Source organism: Protopterus annectens, chromosome 2.part0 (assembly GCF_019279795.1).
Source record: "Protopterus annectens isolate FY-2018-M chromosome 2.part0, PAN1.0, whole genome shotgun sequence".
NCBI lineage: Eukaryota > Metazoa > Chordata > Ceratodontiformes > Protopteridae > Protopterus > Protopterus annectens.
In genome coordinates, this window is record NC_056728.1 from 1,518,512,789 (window position 1) to 1,518,536,527 (window position 23,739).

Here is a 23,739-nt window from a genome sequence, read left to right on the forward strand (position 1 = left end):
ATTCCCAGAGGATGTTGAAGTGTGTACTGAAATTGTGGCCCAGTAATGTAACACTGCAGCCCAAAATGTTTTGCTGGTGTTATCACAGACAACCACAGCTGCACATATAACATGCACATATGGAGGTTGAGCAAGACACAAGGGTCACCAGCACACACTCAACAGGGGACTACCATGACATAACATGTGATTTGGCAGTTGTCCAACTGTGTGACATCATTGTTAATGTACACCTACCTGTTTTCCAGGACACACCAAGCATTTTGCCTTGCATTGTCTTACTGATACCGTTGGCTGACAGACTTACCTGACATGCATGCCTTACTCTAAGTCTTAATCTGCCTATACAACAAGGCTGCCACAGGTCCCATACTTACTTTTAAAGATTGTTGTCCTGCAAAGTGTTCACCCTTTCTGCCTATGCCTATTGCCTGCAGCATCACCATCAGATTCAGCCTGTAGCACACACATTTGTATGTAAATAGTAGCTGCTATGGACATTCTCTCTGCCATGACGTAGCATCTGTCCCCCACTATTTTCCAAAACAACATATGAGAAATGGGTTGTAATCTACATTGAGGCTTTATATCTTGTTCAGTGGTTGCATGGGATTGGCTTATTATACTGCAAATCAGCTGTGCTGGCTGCAGTTCGCTTTTCAGAAGCATAGATTGGTTCAGAGGCAATCACTTGCTAATAGAGACCCATGTTAAAAAAGGCAAACAGCTAGCTAGGGGAAACATTGTGTATGAGAGTTACTTTGCATGGTCAGCTTGTTGGCACTACATTTATATAACTGTACCATTCAACAGACGAGTATTGTACTCCATCAAGTATGTAACCATTTTGTTTCCAACACAATATATATGTGTCCATATACTGGATTGCAGCAGTAAGCCTTGCTTGGAACTGTACTGCTTACATGTCATTGATCTGCAGATATGTTATATGTACAGATAAATTAGTGTACAGCACGGGTAGAATACTGTTTGTTAATTGGGTATACCACTCTCCTGGAAATTTCCTGTTGATAACGATGGTAATACTATACTGCTATTTTTGTGGCACTGCTGTTTTTTAATATTATAAGGGAGGTTTACACATACAGCCCTCAACTTAATGGACTCCTATATTGGTTGCATGATCATACAATAGTATCTGTCATAGCACAAGCAGGAATAGATGAGTACTGCTACTGTCCTACTCACAAACACACTCTTACTATCTTTGCATGGTGTTGAATATGAGATGTGTAACCAAGCAGTGACTACAGGTAGCCATCTGTTATTGCTGTATTTCTACATGCTATACTTCCACGTATATGATCCAGACATATATTCCCATTTTGTTGTCTTTCAGGAAATATGTATCTCCATCAGGCCCCTTTTATAGACACAGAAAATGACACTATCCTGGATGCCCTGCATCAACATCACCAACTACTGCTGTCCAGGGGGAGGACAAACAGGGAAGAGTGAGCAGCATTGTCGGCTGACCTGGTACACAATGTCAATGCAATTAGTCAACAGAGGAAGGCATATGAGCAGGTGCAACATTGTGCCACTGATATGATAAATTCCACCTGCAGAAGAGCAGCAGATGTGGCCAGGGATCATGCTGTCACCAGTGGAGGACCTGCAGTGGAACAACCACTGTCAGCCACTGAGGAATTCTTGGTAAACCTAGGAACACATGACAGCTCCCAGACATCCACCACATGGTATGTTGTGGATGTGGGTGCCACCATTTCCATGCAAGATGAGCATCCAATTATGCTTAATTGGATAAGTATTGGGATACTGTAGCATTCAGTATGTCAGGGTGTACATAGTTTTATGTGGGTGGCAGGTATTTTTAATGGGGGGAAGGAGATTAGTTGCAGATTGATTCTCATGATCCGATTGTGATGTGACCAAAATACCAATTAACATAGTTTGTTCTGTAAATGTGAGATATTTGGACATAGTAGCTTGTCATAGAGCAACATGGGTTGCTAATTACATTACCTCTCCTCAAATTTTCACAAGACCTTCAGGAATCAGATGTGGCTGTGATCCTGCTCCTAGTAAGCATAACATTGTTGTGTTACAGATGTAGATTTAGAGCATTGTATTTGCTAAAGTGTCATCCTAGGCCTGTCAGCTACATTGATGTACTGTCTGCATGATTGCCAACCTCACAGATGTTTACCAATGGAACATGGTTGACAGTTATAACTATGCCTTGTAATTGTGATCACACATAACTATGCCTTGTAATTGTGATTGCACTGATAGATTAGAGGTATTTGCAGGACAGTATAGATTACCTTATGTGTCAACTGTGCAGAGTTTTGACAGATGCCAACAGTGTACATCACTCTTGCTCATGGGATTCTTGATTAAGGAGCTTATTCTTTACAAGCAACTACAGAAATTATTTTAGAAAATAATGTCCTCAGGTCCTGGTATATGAGGTTGGGGATTAAACAAGCCCATAATACTGTCAGCATTGTATACAGTTTAACATATATAGCAAGATAGTACTGTAGAGCATAATAGTGCATGTATTAATGTACTGCTTTTCCCTTTTTATCACAGGTGACCAGGGGGTTTGGTATATGTCCCCCTCACAACCTGATGTCAGTGTCTCTTCAGACTCTGATGATGATTGTGGCCAAAGTTAGGCACAGGTGGGTGTTGCAGGGGCTGAATTTGTCACAGAGGTTGACATCCCTCTTCTGCCCTCTTTCTCACCATATGCAGTCAATATGCCTATGCATACCCAGTCCCCTGTGGATATTGGACAGTAAGAGGGTGGGGACATTGAACAGGAAAGTGTAGGTACTATGGCTGCAGTGAGTGTTGATACTGGCCATAGTCAAAGAGATGTCAAGATTTCACACAGGTCGATTGATAGGGGTTCTCATAGGAGACCTGCTGTCCTTCCACCACCTCTTGCAGGTGTCTCATCACTTGTCACTCAGCATATGTTTAGGGCCATCATGGTGGCAAAGGCATGTACCAAAAGGACCTCCAGATGAATGCTCAGATTTATGGATGTAGCATAGTCTGACATCCATGATTACCTCCACCACATTGCTGATAACCTGGATCAGTTGACTGATGCAGTGGAAAGACAGTAGTCCAAGAAAGATCACAGAATATTTCTCCTAGAATGGTCATTGTCTGTGATGAAACATCTGGTTGGACTTGAGATTCTGACTCATGGACGTAGCTCAGCAGCCACATCTGCTGAGAGTCCATGTGACCATGCTCACTCACTCTCCCATAGTGGCAGTACATCCAGTGCCCCAGAGATGAGTGTGCTGCCCACACCAAGAAGTAGCAGGTTATGGGCTTATGGTTTGGACATTCCCATGGAGGACACAGTCCCAGCAGACATCAGTCACCCTCAGGTAGTAGTGCCGCATCTGACCTTGGGCATGGAGGTGCCAGTGCAACTCCTGGCAGATCAGTTACCATTTTTGGGGCCAGTGACAGTGAACTGTCAGCTCTGCCATGCCTTGTTCAAAACTGTCCAACATACAGCCATGTAGGACTAGCACTGAGTTTGACTGTGTTCATGTAGACACTCACACACCACTGTCACAATCAGGTCACCTGCAGACACACACGGCACATTCCATGGTCCATCTTGCCTGATTCCCTTCCTGACTCACACACATACTTGCCAACTTACTGGGTCAGCCTAGGCCTCCTGCACCACCACACAATGCCCTGTGCAAGTGATGATACCTGTGCCACATCCCTGTCATCCTTGTCATCGATGCAGGGAAGTGAGGCTGTGCATCTGACGCACAGGGTGACTACCTAAATTGCTATGTAATTCTTTAATCCACTTTTTCCTTTCACATGTCATGCATACTGGTCACTGACATATATTGTCTGCTGTCAGTTGTAATGAGTAAACCACATCATGTTGTATAGCTTGAAAAGGATGATGTTGTAATGGCTGTAACACAATGAATGGTGCCTCATAGAACTGTTTATATGTCAGATTCAGAATTGTTTCGGACACACCTATGGATACACTGTTACAATAAACCCGTAAACATCAGAGTACAGGAAGGAATGTCAGCACAGAAGCAAAATGTCTACACAAAGGTAAAGCAGTATAGGTGCATCGCTCCATAGGTTCATATGTGTATCACAGGCTAACAGAGACAATGGCTTCAGGCAGCCTACTCCTGCATCCAGAATTTCTGACATGGTGTGGTTCCTTTGATAAGTGTAAGCAGGGTTCTGGGAGCTGACACGTCTACAAGCTGTGGCATAGGACATGCACCATCTACAATTCCCCTGAGTCCATTAAAGACATTTGTCCTAAATCAGTTATGATTGCCTTGTTCCACTTCCCATTGTGTAGCTTGCACATGATGTGTGTTACAGCAGAAGTGCGCTTCACATGGATGGGAGTCTGTTACATGTATTGTGTAGTGTCGTGGTTACATACCTTTTTATCCAGCATGTCCTATTTATACCACAGTCAAGGTACAGCTGTGTAGAACAGATATGTCTCATGGTAGTCCTTTCTTGGATGTGCAGGTGGTACACAGTGGGATCTGGCACCTCTCTGTATGGCAGACACACACCTTCCCTACAAAGCATGTAGGAGACAGAATACATAGTTATGACCTTGACATGGTCTGCATTGGACATGTTATGTACATTGCGTATTGGGTTACTGTGGGACCTCTCTGGCTGTTAAAGGTGTCAGATATGCCTGTGTACTTTCATACCAAGGGTGGCATTGCACTCAAGGATAGGTATGATGAGTGCCACATACAGTGTAACAATAACATTCTGGGATTTATAAGCCATACCTTTCTCTATAGGGTGTGAAACAGTGCATGAAACCCCACAGCTTACTGACCAGTGAAAGTCAAAGGCTAGCTCACTCTCTATGTCCATAAGTCCCTGCCTAATGGGTCAACTGTTGGAGGTGTGTGGACAATATGATATTGTCTAGGGGGTGGATTACTGCCAAAAGTATAGTATTGTGCATTCCTTGGCATGTAGTATTTGTCAATGGCTCTGACAACAAATCAATCTGTGTGTCAAACCATCATGGGTAACTGTTGGCTCTGTGTGGGAAAGACTGACAATTCCTTATTTGCAATCATCTTCAAATGTAGTCAGTCTGAGGTCGCTGACAGTGGCCATGACTGCAGAGAAGGTAATGACTAGGAGGAGTAGTCCAGTGAATGATATGTGTGGGTAGTCCAGTGGTGACAGGTCTCATAGTAGCGCTGGCCTACACAATCCTATCTTCCCAGATAATGACACTTGGATATCCAACAGTTGGCATACAAGTTTGTAAGTAACCTCTACAGTGTCCACAATGCCTGATAGCCTAATCTTGTCAAATGCATTCTCAGATCATAGTAAGTAGGGTGAATCATTTTCCCCTCATCCGTCACATACTGTAACAATTATTTAGGTTCAATGCTTAGGGTAGACATGATCTGACCTTGAATAAAACAAACTGGGTATGGGCCAGTGTCTGCAGGTGTACTACATTATTACTGATCATTTCCATGATAAGTCTTTTCATGGCTGTAAATGTAACACTACTGAGATATCTGAGAACACCACTTGTCACTGCATGCTACTTTTCCTGTGTGCAACTAAGTAATTGACTTTAATTCCTTCATGGTTTCCAAGAAATTAGTCTGCCAAATTGTCTGTGACTGCAGAAAGCATAGGCAGGCAGTTGGGGGGAGGAGTCAGGAGGGAGTGTTTACACAGTTATCCTACAGTTGAATACCACTCAAGGAGCATGTGCTGTGATGACACAATTACCTTGTGAGGAATGCTGTCAAGAGGGGAGTCTCCTAAATTGTTGCTGCCTGGCTACTACAACTGCTGGTCTCAGTACAACCACTCTCTCCTGAGATACCATGCTCCTACACTTTGTCTCTCACCAAAAACAAAATGTTAGAACCAAACACCACATGAGGAGCAGGCCAAAGCCTGTTTGTTCATTCACATAGCTGTCCCACATCATGTAAGGCTGTGTAGGCTTGACATACCCTTTTCCAGGTAGATGTCTTGAGTAGCAATCAGAGCAATCGTTTTAGTTTGGCATGTATTATACCTAGTATTCCAGGGTTCATAGGATACCAGTAGGGTAATGAGCGGATGGTGAGTCAGAGGACAGCTGCAATGTCACAATATGATGTACAGTGTCCAATGACATACACATGCTTGGTTGCTCAAGCAAGCACCACAGTGGCAGTGATCCCTGTTAGGTCACAATTTCACAGCAATTTATGCAGCCTAACCTTCAAGAGCTTTATGGTGCATGTCTCTGCCCCATGGATCTGAGGCATACTGCAGAGGAGTGGCCAGCTCTGGTCAATGTGTGTGTACCCACACATGCCCTATGTATGTCATACTGTACATTTACATAACTGGAACACATGTCTGTGCTCCCAGATCATGTCACACAACATCCAGTGTGATGTCTGGTTGCTTGGCAGGAATTGTAGACTAGCAAGGCCAGAGTAATGATGTCAGAGTTGAACAAGTTCTCTGTGCATGCATGGATATCCACATCTTCACTGCAAGGTGTGCATACAGACAGTGGTTTTAGGCTGTCAACCCCAAGGATGTAGCAGCATGACCCTATCTTTGCTGGATGTGTACAATGTCACATTTGTAGGTATGCTATTGCAACCATGCCTAATCACTGGAGTATAGTTAATCCAAGAGCCACATGGCTGGCAAAGCATTGTACCCACTCAACCATGTTATGGCACACTGTCAGGTGCTGTGGGGTCTATATTACAAGATCAAATGTTTAGGTGATCAAACACCTAAACATCGAACTTGTAATATCGAACCTAAAACGTCAAATGTCGCAGGGAAAGACATCCATTGGCCATGAAAATAAAAAAAAATAACTTTACACCCAAACTAAGAAGGGTCTTTGCCCCCACACACCCCTAACTAAATATGCCAACTCTGAGATCACTCTACAGTAGACAAAATAGCAAAATCCAGCGAACTGCCAAGGGAAATCTTTTCCAAAGTTAAATCGTCCATTCAACGTTTTTTGTTTTCAATATTACAATTTCAATGTTTAGGTGTTCGATCACCTAAACATTCAATCTTGTAATATAGACCCAGGTGCTGTGTTACCTTAGGACAATTACATAAGGGCGATAACATGTTACATTGCAGACATTGCATTACACACAAGCAAGACTCTATTGTTAATAGGAGTATCAGTGACTGCTGTGGAGATGTGGACAGTGTCTCAAACCCTATACTAATATGTCAAACAAACAAAATGTGTGACAGATGTGACTATATAACAAACCTTGATTCCATGCTGACTTACAATCCAATCAATACATATGGCAATGACCAGTTTGATAACATGCAGACCTAACCACATACTCCACCCACACCCACATCACACACAACTGCATGTGGGGAGCTCCTTACCAGACACATACACAAAGGACAGACACCTCATAAACCCAGTTGCAAGCTCAGTACACATATATATACCTTGGAAGAGCACAGTACACATAATAGCGCATGCATCATTGTCTCACCAATCAAATACCTGAGGCAAAATACAAACTCAATCCTATTATTCATAGATGATTACATCATATGACACATTGATGTCCCTGTCACCAGGCTACACATGGAAAAGCTCACAGTTAGCTGTCTGTGAGGGTCCAGGATATGCCATAACACACATGCACACCAGGGCTGTCAACATTAGGTGACATTATGATGAAGTAACAGTTCCTGTGTGTGTACAACATGAAACTTACTGCAATGAACTCTATGCAGACACATGACTGAGCTTAAAAAGTCTATTTGTAGCGGGTCTGCTCCTAGCCTTCAGCTGCATTACACATTTGCCTAGGGTGATGGCTCAGTACATAATGAAAATGATTGAAGTCAATAATTGGCTCATCATGTGGTGTCATTTTAAGGGGACTCGGTAAATGTCAGCCTGGGATGAGTTGTTCAACAAATCTCAATGCTTTGCCACAGATGATGTTCATCTTTCACCCCTGGGAGTTTGTGTGGTGAACAAGGCTGTTGACATAAGCATAGTGCATCTTATAGGTGGTGTCTCATGGGAAAACTTTCCATAGAGGAAACACCATCCTCAAACAACATCACAGTTATGCTGGTACATGCTAGGAATGCCACCACTAAACTCTACACACTGGAAGGTGTCCCCACTTTGGAAGATGCAGACTTTTGTGCAGTCACAAACACCTGGTTCAGAGTTGTGGACAGCACCACAACCTCTCCAGGCTACATGTCCTTCCACATGTTCAGAACACACACTAAATGTGTGCCAGTTAATGCAAATGGTGTATCCATAGTTATTAAAGACAGACACACATCCAGACTGGTTAAACAGTGTGATTCCCTGGAGACATTGGATGTGCTATTCAGTGCTGGTAGGTCACCTAATGAAGCCATTGCCAGCTATGGGGCAAGTCCATAACTTATACCTGTTGTCCTTACTGGAATATACATGTGTCTATCAAGCTACATGGCAACACCATGGTGCGGGGTGACTTTCACTAAACATCAACTGTGTTCATAGATTGGTACTAGGCTATTGGCCCTAGGGCCTATACAAGCCTAGCCATAACAATTCCCTGCCTATTTCTACCCACAATATTTACATCCCTGGAACCCTGTCTAGCAGGATGACTGATGTGATCCCTGGGGTAAATTTCCTATCTCCCATCCAGTTGTCAGGGTTCCTTTTGAAGAGGGCCAAGGAGGCGCTCTGCTTGGCATGTATGGGCAGTCTATTCCAGAGTATGTGGAGTCTCTGGGTCAGGAACCTATCCCTCCAGCATGTTTTGTTCATTGTGATGACAAGGTTTAGGCCCCTGGAGCGTGTGGGTCTGATGGATTGGGATTTCTTTAAGTGTAGCATGTTCAACAGCTCTGGGTTTGACATGGCCTTGTATGTTAAGCAGAGATCGCCTATGAATAGACGATATGCGACAGAGTATAGCTGGAGTTTTTTTAGTCGGTCAGCATCGGGCATCTGCTTTAGACCTGTGATTCTTTTAGTGAGGTGTTTCTGCGGCCTTTCCAGCTGTTGCAGATGTCTTGTGAGGTACATACTAAATGGGGCATTGTACTCTATGATGGGTCTAATGAGGGATGAGTACAGTAGGGCAATGACCTTGGTTACTTGTGCTCAAATTCACATGACCAAAGGTTATTCCATGTCTTTAAGTACAATATCCTGAACCAGTGGAGTGACATCCCCTCAAGGGGAGCCAATGTACTGCATCAGGTGCTTACCAATATAGGTGGCCACAGTAACACCTGCATTGTGAGGTCCTCCATGGAAAAATTCTGATCAGAACTCAATATCCTTACATGTAAGACTCCCACCTTAACCCCCACCCTTCAGAAAACACAAATGTAAACTTCAACAAAGCAAAGGATAACCTTCTATGGGATGGTATAAACGGCATGAATGCACCACCACCATCAGATGTGACATGCAATTATGGTGACCTCTACAACAATACTTTATGCAACCACATGTACAATTGCATAGACTTGGATGTAGCTGGACAAGAAGCATCTCAAGGCAGAGCAAACTTGGAGAAGTCATGCAATCTCCCAGTTATGTCACTCTCCTACAAGATGGTCTTCATGAACATATGCTTGCTCACATACTCATGGCCATAACCCCATGCAAATCTATACATAGTATAATTTTCATCAGTAACAGCAATGTTACTGGTAAGTAGCACATCATTAGCAGCACCTGATGTACATACGCAGGGGTTACAGACTTGGCCACACACCTACTTTAACAGCATGTCTTCACAGGGGTAAGAGGGGTAGTATATCATGCTCATGTCATTAGTGAGGGCACTGTCACCCGATATTGATGTAGTTATAACCTCCATATAGTCTCCCCTCACCATGCCAATATTTTACTGTAATGGCCATTTTCTCTTGTACCTTTGCAAGCACCAGTGGCAATTGCACACAGCACAAAGTTTCCTCACAAGGAAACTTCAAGTCTCCAGTATATGTCTTGCAGGGATTGTGTGCATTAACTGTCATTGTAGCTTGTGCCATATAGACCACTCAGAAATGATATCTTCCTTGCATAAAGAACAATGTCTGACACTGCTGCACTGTAAATGTTGCATATCTGTAAGTGTTATGGTACATGTATCAACCTCTGTAAGACCATTACCTAGTAGGTGATATTAATAATGCATGCTGGTGGGGGAGATATGTGTACCACACTTTCACAAATTGTTGAAACAGACCCCCCCACCTAATGACAAATAGTGCACCTCATTGGCCCTCCTGAGATGCAATCTGTGTGATTGCCTGAATGACTGTCATATCACCACAGGGCCTCTGCATGTATCTCTTGTGGACAGGGGCAATATGTGCTGATTGTGTAAATAAGGGTAAGAACGTGACTAGGATCTTATGGGACCTAAGGCCAATAGGCTACTAATGTACAATAATCATATGATCCCATATGTTGATGTAAAATGCTCTCACATCTGCACACACACACACACACACACACACACACACACACACACACACAGACACACACACACACACACACGCACACACGCACACACGCACACACACACACACACACACACACACACACACACACACACACACACACCTGGCTACAGTGACAATTATACTACTATCAAGTCATATGTACAGAACATTGTATAGCATACACAGTCCAACTTGGCTGCAATTAGATTAGAACACCAACTTAATATTATACAGTAGAGATCATAGTACTTAATGCATGTGCCATCCCTCAAGTGTGCTATTAACATCTGTTTAGGTAATGTTATGGCAGATAACATCAGCAGGCCTTGTTCTGGTCAGGACTTTAAAGGTGCACATCACCTGTGCCAGCCAAATTATTGCAAAACCCCACCTCTTTCTAAGTCAGTGTTGTGATCATATTTATTTTGCAGGGAGATGCGCGCCCACACACCAGCTAGGCTGGAATGAGAGTAGAACTCCTACCTATCTAGTCTTGCACACTATAGATCATAGTATTTACAGCAAATGCCATGGCTTAAGTCTGACATTATGATCACAGTTGATAGTGTTAATGTACATAACATCAGCAGGTCTTGTGGAAAAGAGGGGTTTGGAGGCCGGCAGCACCTGCAAGGGCCAAAAAGTGCAGGTCCATTGGAATTTGGAAATCAGTGTTGCATTCCCATTTGTTATCCAGGGAGATGCACACATACACCCACAAACAAATCAAGTAGGCTGGAATAAGATTGGAACCCCTACCTATCTAGTCTTATACACTACAGATCACAATATTTGTAGCATGTGCCATGGCTGATACCTGTTTTAGATGTGACTGCATGCAAATAGTAGTAGAGTACATAACATAGGCTCATGTTAAACAGCATGTATGGGCTGCAGAGTGGCATTCCTTCTCAGTTGTTCTCTGCATCTAGTAACCTAGCAGTCAGATAACTTTTTTATCCTAGCTATGTGTCTACAGTAGCCATTTTGGCCATGTGTGGCTGTTTGCATTTGGATGAGCAAGCCTGTTGGCCAAAACAATGTACCCTGTCAATGAATGCTTAGACAGCATGATACATAACACCACCTGTTCACCTGATGGTGTATGTCTTGTGGCTTCCAGCAGGCTCAGGGGGGCTGTAGGTAAGTGCATTAGCTACTGTTGGGCCCTTACATTTGGTCCTTTGAGCAACATTATATATGTTTCATACTGCAGCTTAAATTATCATTATCAGGGTATTTTGGACAATACAGACATATAAACAAATATCTGTAGATAACAGGGACATAAACATACATGGAGGTCTGTGTGTGTGTGTGTGTGTGTGTGTGTGTGTGTGTGTGTGTGTGTGTGTGTGTGTGTGTGTCTGTGTGTGTGTTTATGATATATGTATATGTGTTATGTAGACGTATGGGGAGAGACAGAAGACCGAATTTCCACTTTGTTGAAGCCCAAATCATGAGACCACACGGCTGAAACAACATATGAACGAAACTACACTCTACCAAATCACGGAACACTGAACATCTACTATCAAACATCCCAACAAAATTCTACACAGTTTTCATATGTACACTTAAGCACTTACCTTTCTTGATGTCCCCACACCCCCTGCTGATTTTATATACCAACACCAAGATTGCACTAAATCATAGAAAATGTACGATCCAGACATGGCAGCATACTGCCTTCTTTAGTGTTCTGTGGTTTGGAAGAATATAGTTTCATTCACATGTTGTTTTGGCAGTGTGGGCTTCGGCAAGGTGTAAATTCAGTCTACAGAAGTAGACCCATATCTATATCTATACATACATATATATATATATATATATATATATATATATATATATATATATATGTGTGTGTGTGTGTGTTTATTTATATATACATACACACACACACACACACACACACACACACACACACATATATATATATATATATATATATCTATATATATATATATATATATATATATATATATATACATATATATATATATATATATATATATATATATATATATATATGTGGGGAGCAACAGAATTGGTCTCTGCTTAACTAAGTATATGAGCATGCCCAGTGGGATTTTTGATAGTTATAACCTGACTCCAGCCCACACCTACCTGCAATCCAGTCCCTGTTTCTGCACTGCTGCACATCTCTGAACTTGGCTACAACTTTCTTCAATTGTGTGATGTAATTAATTTGTTACAAAGGTTAATAATATTACAGCACATACAGACCCCAGTCTGTAAAACAAAAAGTAATTCTACCTGGCATCCAAAATAATGGGTCACGCCTAGATTAGAACCATGAACACCACCACACAAGCTAATTGCCCTAGTCTTTTGAGCCACACAAGCTCCTTAGCTGACAGTGTTCATTCCTCATACAATAAACTGCATACATAAATATATTGTTATTCCTGCACTAAGTAAGATATAGAATGCATGATCAATCTGTATGTTACTGTCCTAAGACTGCCTGGCATGCTGATATACCATTTATGAGTTTGTGTCACAGCAGTTACAAGGGAACATTGCTGTGGTGGGGAAGGTGGAACACCACCACATGTTCTGCTGAGATACATGGTAGCCTGACTATCATGTCACCCCACTGTCTAACAACTCTCTTGACAGATGTACCAGTAATCTGTTGCAGTATGACTGCATGACTATTCCATATATGAGGATTAGTAAATACTTATAGAAACAAGGTAGTGGAATGGGTATCTGTAGTCCCATGTTCATGTAATTTCTGCCCAAGTATCCCAGTATATTTACTCGCATAATATACCAGATCCATAAACACAATGCCATATCATAATAATCCTTATGAATATGACTGTGGTGGTGGTGCTGTGGTAGTGTTGTCAACTCACAGTAAAACGTTGTCCTGTTCGATTCTCAGCTAAAGCATCTTCTGTGTGGAGACATGCGTGAATGGGTGTACCTTCATTGAAGGTTGTGCATCAGAGCTGGCAACTCGGCACGTAAAAATCTACTGCCAATCATTATCAGACCGGAGTTCCGCTGTGGTGTCCCCTAACCGGGAAAAGCCAAAAGACACAACAACAACCTTACGAATATCATGTAGGTTATGGGCATACCTTGCAAATGCAGAAGCTAACACAACCGTAGTTCAGGGTTGACTCTGTCTGATGCAAACAGTGGACAGCCAATACATGAGTAGGTATAGGATGTGTGGGTTGCCTGCCATCATTTTTAATATATGTATGCGAGTAGGAGTAAGGTGTCAGTCCCTAGACCCTAGATTGTTAGTGAATGTGCTATGCATTGCCTCTTAGCCAAAGTCAGGGTGTACTGAGCATGCCTACATCTGCCTACAGGGACATCAACATGGGGTTCCTCCTCCGAGTCCTCCTGTGACTGTGGCTGTGGTGACCTAGGCACTGTTGGGGGGCTGTGTATCCCATCCCTTTGCTGATCCTTCTGCAGCTGTTTCCACAAGATCATATTATGTAGCATAGCACATACTGTGACTATATCTGTACATGTGGCTGGAGAATATTGGAAGGCCCCACCAGATATATCTAGGCACTGGAACCGTGACTTCAGCAGCCAAAACACATATTCTATGATGTTGCTAATTTGTGTGTTTTCCTCATTATGGCATTCTTCTGTGAGTTTGTGTGCATTTCTGATGGATGTCATCATTCACTGTTAAAGGGCATAGCCAGCATCCCCATTAAATGGCTATGTGGGATGTCAACCCTAGGAAACATCTGGTACAGCTGTGATGTGTGCCAAATATGGGAGATGTGATAACTGCCAGGACAGCCAGCACATAAATTCAGGATTATCCCCTAGGCATTGCACGTGACTTGGCAGTTGACGGAGTAGTACCCCTTGCGGTTAATGTAGCTTCTACCCTGCTAACCAGGTGGAGCCTTAATGTGTACATGGGTTCAATGTATGCCACACAGCATTTCAGAGTAGTGTGCTACATGGTAGAACTGCTGCATATCACTGGCCATCATCTCAGGGTTGAGAGGGAAAGATATGTGCTCACTGGCATGTGGCAGCATAGCATCCAGGAGTGGAATATCATTGAGCATTTATTTGGGCTTCTCAAGTCATGGTTCTGGTGCCTCAGTATATTTGGTGGAGCCCTGCAGTACTCTCCAGCCACCTATGTACATATGTCCACGGTATGTGCTATGCTGCACAATATGACCCTCTGGAAACAGCTGCAGCAGTATCAGCAAAAGGAAGGGATACACAGCCCCCTACCAGTGTCTACATTACCACAGCCACAGTTACAGGAGGACTCAGAGGAGGAACCCCTGATGATGTCCCTGCAGGCAGATGTAGGCATGCCCAGTATGCCCTGGCTTTGTCTAAGAGACAACACAGCACATTCACTGACAGCGTACAGCCCTAGGGACTGACACCTTACTCCTACTCGCATACATATATTAAAATTGATGCCAGGCAATACACACAGCCTGTACCTATCCATGTATTGGCTGTGAACTGCTTGCATCAGACAGAGTCAGCCCTGAACTATAGTTCTGTCAACTGCTGCATTCTCTAGGTAAGTCGCTAACGTGCACACTACTTGTAAGGATTACTATAATATGGTACTGTATGTATGGATCTGCTGCATTTATGCAAGGAAACATAGTAGGCTATTTGGACACAAGTAACATCCACAATGGACTACTGTTACCTAGTCCATTAGCATGTGTTCCTTAATATTCACTAGGCCTCAAGTTGGAATATGCACTACATCAGAAAAGTGAGATCTAAATAGTGGGGTCACATGATGGACTACTGTGTATCCCACCAGAACATGTGATGTTGTTCCCCCTCACCCAACACAGCATCTTTCCCATATAACTGCTTTAACAGTAAGTCATTAATGGTATATCAACAGTCCAGGCAATCTCAGGGCAGTAACATAGAAATTGATCACACATTGTATCTGTCACTTCATGCAGGAATAACAATATACATATGTATGCTGTGTGAGGAACAAATGTTCTCTGTCTGGCAGCTTGTGTGGCTCACTGGATTAGGGAAGTTAGCATCGCTGATGCTGTTGATGGTTCAAATACGAAACTATCCACATCATTTGCATGTGAGCTAGTATTATGTTTGTGTTTTCACAGACTGCCAGTCTGTGTGTGGTGTAACATTATGAATCTCTGTCACATATTAATTACATCAGACAGCTGGAAAAAGCCAGGAACATTTTGAGTGAAGTACAGTACTGCAGAGACAAATGTCAATGTCTGTAACATACAAAAGCCTGGACTGGAGTGCAGATATGTGTGGGCTGGAGTCACTTTACAAGTACTGACAGTCCCACTGGGCATGCCCATACACTTAGTTAACTGAGCGCAGTCCTGTTGTCCCTTGATCAAAATGACCTGTTCTGTGTAGATATGTCTATACATACATTCATGTATACATATCTGTCTGTCACCATCTCTCTCTTATTTACATAGTATATCTATCTCTATGTATGTTGAAATATATATACATATATATATATATATATATATATATATATATATATATATATATGTGGGTCTACTTCTATTCGCTGACAGCCCATTTCACTGAAACCCATTTCGCTGACAGCTCATTTCATTGACAAACATTCTAGGTGGGGGGCTGTGCCCCCCACACCCCCCAACTATATATAACAACTCCACAGTCGCACAACAGTGGGGAGGGGGGCAAAACCCAGGTTTTTGCCTTGAATACTTTTGTCAATGAAATGAGCTGTCAACGAAATGGGTTTCAGTGAAATGGGCTGTCAGCGAATAGAAGTAGACCCATATATATATATATATATATATATAGGAATACATGCATTTGGTCAGAATTCCAAACTGTAATGTCGAAACTTGTAGGGGTGAACACTCATGTCACTCGCAACTTTGAATTTGAAATTCACGATCGCACAACCACCGCAACAAGCTCTACCATGGGTTGAGAGGGGGGAATAGTAGCCTGGCCAGTGTTCGGTAATTCCGGGTTCGGCATCTGCAGATTCGACATTTTGCGATCTTCGGATTCTGCTTTTGATATGTTCGCGTTCGGACATCAGCCATTCACTGAAATGCATATATACCATATATGTGTGTGTGTGTGTGTGTGTGTGTGTGTGTGTGTGTTGTGTGTGTGTATGTGTGTGTGTGTGTCCCTGTCAAACAACTGAGAATCCCTCATTGGCTATCAAACTGCAATGGTTATGCACTTTTTGGCCCTGTAGGCTGCTGCTAACTTCCAAACTGCCCTCTTCTACAAGGTCTGATGATGTTATGTACCTTAAGACTACCGGCTGCCATTGTAGCATCAGACTTAAGCTGTGGTGCATGCAATAAATATTGTGATCTATTATGTGTAAGACTACATAGGTAGTGGTTCTAATCTTACTCCATGTCACTTGACGTGTGTATGTATGTCCATATAGCATAAATATGATCACCTCAGTAACTTCGAAAGAGGAAGGGTTTGCAGACTTTTATTTGTAGTAGGTGATGTGGCCCTCCAAATGCCTGACCACAACTAGGCCTGTGATGTCATCAAGCATAATATGTTCTAAACTGATAGCAATATCAGCTATGAGGTGTGTTGCATGTATCATGTACTGTGACCTGTAGTGTGTACCATTACATAGGTAAATGTTCTAATCTACATACAGCCAACTTGCACTATGTGTGTGCTGTGCCATGTCCTGCAAGCAGTACTTGGAAGTGGTGTTATCCTCAGTATAGCCATGTTTGAATGTGTGGCTGTTAGAGCATTTTACATCAGCTTATGGCACTATAGGATGTTTGAACTTCACTAGCAAAACTGCCATACAGCCATCACTATCATAGACAACTATATACCGTATTTTTCGGACCATAAGACGCACCTGACCATAAGACGCACCCAGTTTTTAGAGCAGTAAAACAAGAAAAAAATATTCTGAACCAAATTAGTACTAGTATAATAAAATATTTATTAAAATATAACAAAATATGGTAATATTAAACAGTGTTAACTCAACAGGAGGAAAGACTTAGAGACTCAAGCACTTTTCTAGTTTTCTGGAAACCCCAAAAACTCATCATCGCTAGTGTCAGAATTTAGGAAGCTCAGTTGCTGACAATCACTTGTATCACTTTCTTCACTATCTTCATATATGATATTATCTTCAGTTCCATCTAAGGCATTGCTAATGCCACATTTTTTGAATGATCGTACAACGATTTCCTCCTTCACTGACTGCCATGATGTTTTAACCCATTCACAAACTTGAGTGATAGTGTGCCTCTTCATTCGTCCTGTTGGAGTCAGATCATGATTCCCAGCAGCCATGCATTTGTTCCACTCTTCTCTCATAAAGACTTTAAATGGTTTGTTGATTGAAACATTGAGAGGTTGCAACTGGCTGGTAAGACCGCCAGGAATTACAGCTAGATGAGTCTTCACCTCTTTAAATCTGTTTTTTGTTGTTTCGCTAATATGTGCTCTGAACTGGTCAAGCACTAATAAAGCAGATTTTTTCAGAAGCTCTCCAGGACGTTTGGACCACACTTTTTCAATCCATACTTTCATTCCATTTTCGTCCATCCATCCTTTTTCATGAACATGCACAACAACTCCACGTGGAATAATATCTTTTGGAAAGGTTTTCCTTTTGAAAATTAGCATCGGTGGCAATTTGGTGCCGTCAGCACAGCAGGACAACACAGCAGTGTAATGTGTTTTCTCATGTCCTGCGGTTTTCATGGTTATTGTTTTGGCACCTTTGAGGTCAACCATCTTCTTAGATGGCACATCGAAGGTTAGCGGGACTTCATCCATATTCCCAATCTGGTCCATTGGAAAATCATTTCTTTTCCTAGCATCAATTACAAATTTATAAAAAGACAGAATCTTCGATTCATATTCTTGTGGCATTTTTTGTGCAATTCTAGTTTTGGTGCGCATAGCAAGGCCGCTTCTTCTCATAAATCTGTAGCACCATGCTGGTGAGCCAGTAAAATCCTTAAGGCCTTTCTCTACAGTAATGCGTTTGGCTTCATAGATGATCATTTTTGTAGAAACTGAGAAGCCATTATCCCGGTGACATGTGATCCATTCTTTCATGTCCATTTCTAACTGTGGCCATTGTGTAGCATGCCCACAAAAAGTGTGCTTAGTTTTATCAAGTTTTTGCAGCTGATCCTCCTGTTTCCTCCACTCTCTTATCATTTTTTCAGTTGGAGGTGGCCCAAAATGTCTCGCCGCTGCTCTGTTTCCATGTTCTTTTGCGTATTGCACTACCTCCAATTTAAACGGAATTTTATAGGCTAATCTTTTCATCTTTGACATTTTGTACCATTAGAGAATCTTTGTTTTTCAGAGGAAAATACAGTAATGAAAGAACTGTCAGTTGTTATACCATTTGGTGATACACATGTGTCTGTATATGTGTATGATTCATATGTGTGTGTGTGTGTGCATGAGTATGATTTAAATGGGCAGCCTAAAGTTTCTGGGTCTGAACACCTACTGAGCCCTTCATGAGGGTCTCCCAACCATCCTTGTGTTGAGTTCTTGGGTTTGATCCCCTCCTGCACCCTTTATGATGGTCTCCAATTAGCTGTGCGTTCCCACATCTGTATTGAGAAGCAAGAAGACAGGGACAGGTGCTGATGGAAGTAACAACTTCAAAAGTGGGGAAGGGAGAGAAATATAAGTATTGCTAAACTTTAAACATGGTGGAATGCATTTAAACTTTTGAGGGATCAAAGAAAATCAAATAAAACTGCCTTCTATTGAAATTAATCAGTCATGATATAACTGCTGTTGCAGTTTTATGGGGTGCCTTGTATTTATACTGTGGCACATCATAAAGAGATCTGCTGCCAACTGTCTTCTTCCATATGCCCAGTAATGATTTCTGCATAGCAATGTGGCCCTACTGGAGTCAAGGAGGGACAAATGGCAGCTAGAGCTTCCTTATTGCTACACATTTTACTGCACTCACCCTGCCTCGCTCTCTGCAGCAAGCTGACATGCACCTGCTTACCCGGCAGGCTAAGATCGGCATTCAGCTCAGATCAGCGTGATAGCGGGGGGCGGAGACCAAGCTCTGTGTGAGAAAGGATTTCAGCAATACTGCCCATGCCTCTTCCTGTTCCCGCGGACACACTGAACCCTGCGTGCTTTCCTCGGCTGGCACTCTGAAGACATCGGTAAGTGACCTCTTTCTTGATGCCCGATGGACAGCAATCGGACCATAAGGCGCACCCTAATTCCCCTCCCCACTTTCGGGGGGAAAAAGTGCGTCTTATGGTCCGAAAAATACGGTACCCTTATTTACATGATCACTACATATTTCCCAAATCCAAGAGGGACACAGGCAGAAGCCCTGTGATGAAATGACAGTCACCCAGCCATTCATACAGATGGCATGTGCTGAGGTGAACTGAGGTGCTCTGTTTGCCATTACCCAGATTTCTGTTTCAAAGGTGTGTTAAAGTCTGATAGACAAATCTCTCCAATCAGCATGTATTACTAATGTCACATACTAGGTCAATGTCCTTAGAGTGATTAATCTATCTACTATGCCACCTACAGATATGCAGCATTTACAATCAAGTAGGGTCACACATTGACCCATAAGCAAGGGAGAGATCACCTCTGAGTAGTCTATATGCCACAGGCTACAATGACACTCATTTCAGATGATCCCCATTTAACACATGATGAAGATGTGAAGTTTCCTTGTGAGGGACCATACTGTTGAGTGCAATGGCCATTGCACTCAGATATTGGCATGCTGAGGGAAGGGTACATGGAAGTTATGAGTATGACAGTTACGGGTGATTGTTCCCTGAGCTATGACATATGATTCCCGTCATATCACTGGGGAGATGTGTTCTCAGGCACATTAGGTGTAAACCTCTGTGGCCAGGTCTGTGTGCCCAGTTCTTTCACCCCTGAGTATGTACATCACATGTTGTGACTGATGTGCTACTTACCAGGTGTTAGTGATGACAATGATACTACATATATATTTGCATGGAGTTTATGGCCATTACTATGTCAACAGGCATGCGTTCATCACTAACCTCTTGTAGGATATTGACATAACTCACAGACTCCATGAGTACTCACACTTTGCAGGCATCAGCCAACATTGTTAGCCACAGACATTCAGTATTCACTTGTATCATGGTTAAATGGATTCCAAGCAGTATAGGACATAGGACTGCATCCTGCTGAACACTGCTTCTTACAGATCAGCTATTGGAGGTGGATGTCCCTATGTTGAGTATGTCTGCCATCAATGAGCCACTTTGTGACCCCTGCAATGATAGTACCATGGATGCCTAAGTGGGTGCTTTGTAAATGATACCTGAGTGGGGGATATAGTTAGATGGCTTGGCTCAGTCCAGGGGGTTGTATGCCCTGATGTCCCCTCAAACAGGTCCTTGGTGACTGCCTCAAAAATGTTCACCATGTTTAACAGTCATGATCCCCCTAGAAGACATCCAAACTGTGTACAGTCAACTGCGTGTAGATCCCATATATTTGTGATGATCAACTCCATGATGATAGCCCCTACAGCCATGCAGATATGGATACTCAGGAAAAGAGGTCTATAGTTCTTGTGGTCAGTGCATGCACCAACCCTGTGCAAGAGTATAACTGTTGCCGTTGTCCAGTCAGCTGGGGTACAGCCATTGGTTTCAGTATGATTGCAAGGTGTTCCCAATGGTGTTAGTAATCCTTGTCAGATCTCATGTGGGATGCAGCCTGGGATGTTAGCATATCCAATAGATGCTGTGTATCCTCCATAGAGAGGCCATTTATGACCTGCTCTGTAGATATGGAAGTTATGGGACAGGTTGTAGAATTGTTATGTGTCACATTTGGTGGGGACAGAGGAGTGAAGTTGACACAGAACCTGTGGGACTGCAGGTTAACTAGGAGTACAGACCCATTATATGTGTCATCATTATGTATGAGTTCACCAACAATCTGGGCCTGTCCATTGAGGTTACACATGTAACTACACTGTGCATTGTTGTACTTCTTTGTGTGGGTGGCTAATTTTGTTACTTACTCTGTCTACACATCATCACAACAACACTATGTGCTTGTTTTCGCTGAGCAGGTTGTCATCCATTTTAGGGGGAGAACCCTCTCCCCAACTGTCACACAGCTATGTCCACCTCTTATTGTACAGCCTAATAATAGCAGTTGTACACCAAACAGGTTTGCTGTGCTATGAGGAGCCCGTGTTCCTTCTGTCAGGTACAGCCGAGTTTAGGCATTTGTAAAGCTGCTGGAATAATGTGTGAGTGAAGAGCTCTGCAAACTTGTCTGTCCCATCAGAGGGGGGAAGTGTAGTCAAGCTATGTAAACCATCTCACAGGAGGTAATGCATGGCTTTCTTGAAATATATGTCTGCATTTTCTGCAAGAGGGGGTTAGTGCTGGTAGTTTTAATGACAGTGATCTGTGGTTAGATCCCACCAATGATGACCTCACATTAAGGGGCTGCAGTGGTCACCCATATTGGTAAACACATGCTGCAAAACCTTCGTTCCCCTTGGTTGGATGTCATGGCAGTGCTCCATAGCATTGTAGTTAAGGACATGGACTAACATTTGGGCAAGTGAGCTGCAGCACAACTAAGCAACACAGCTGGTGGTCACTTATTACCACCTCACACCATGGTGTAATGATATATCTTGATAGACACACGTGCATACAAATACGCACAATGCATGTCTGGTTTCATGGAGCTGCTCCTGTAGATGGCTATTGCTTGATTATGTGCCCTTCCAGTACTGAATGCCACCTGCAGTGTCTCTGGGAAGTCACAGTGTTTCACAAATCTGGATGTGTATCTATCCTTATTGAGTATGTATACATCACCTGTATTACCTTGAACACTATCATTTTGAGGTGTGAAGATGTGGATGGATGTGTAGTCTGGTATGGCTGTGGTCTACAGCCTTGAACCAGATGTCCTTGACTGCACACATGTATGCATAATCCAAGGTGGGGACACATTCCACAGAGTGGGTTTTAGTGTTACCATACCCACAGCATAACCATGATGTTGCATACATACAGATGGTGTTCTCATTGCCAACTTTTCCCTGAACAGTGCTTCTAAGATGCGATGTGGGGTGTCTGTAGCCTTGGCTGGTACTCCAAATCTCAGGGGTGAGAGATGAAAGCCATCACTGGTGAAGCATTGATGTCTGTTGAGTAAGGCATCTCAGGTAGGCATGTAGTAGATCCCCTGACAAATGACACCATTTGCTAAGGCAATTATTGACTTTTCATCAATTTCCATGTGTATGAAGCCATCATCCTAGGTGTGTCAACTGCAGCTGAAAGCTATGCATATAACCTTGAGAGACAACAGACTGGCTAAGCCCATTCATGTGTCTGCTTACAGGCCGGTGACATATGGGACATAGTCATACACACCTTTAGGAACTATGATGTCAATATAATGTGAACTGATGTTCCTTGATTTGCGGGAATGTGTGGTAAGACCTGTTGTGTCTACCCACAGACAGTTATCTGTGATTTTTCCCATATGTAGCCACTTGAGACAGACATCAATGTGTCTCACGATGTAATCAGCTCTGACTAAGAGGTGTGACTTTGTGTTTTGCCTGGGGTGTTTGACTGGTGAGAGAGTGGTGCATGCAGTATTATGTGTACTGTGCACTCCAGAGGCAAGATTTTCTGAGTTGTCTGTTTGTCAATGTGTCTGGTAAGAAGCTGCACACGTACAGGTGTGTGTGATGTAGGTGTAGGTGGTGCAGGATGTGAGCTGTGCATGTTGGCATAATGATCATTGCCATATGCAATGACTGCTGTTGGAGACACCATGGCCGAAAGGTTTGAAATGCAGTCACATCTGTCACATGTTGTGTTTTGTGTCATTAGATTGGGTGGGGACACTCCCAATATCTCAGCAGCATTTCCTGCAAAGGTAGTGTCATGCTGCCACACCCTTGGGGTTGACAGCCTGGTATACAGTGTTTGTAGGCATACCTTGCAGTGAATATGTGGATGCCCCTGCATCCACAGAGGACTTGTATAACTTTGCTGACATTATTTTGGCCTCACAAGGGTACAATACCTATCAGACAACTAGACAGTACACTGCTATGTGACATGATGTGGGAAC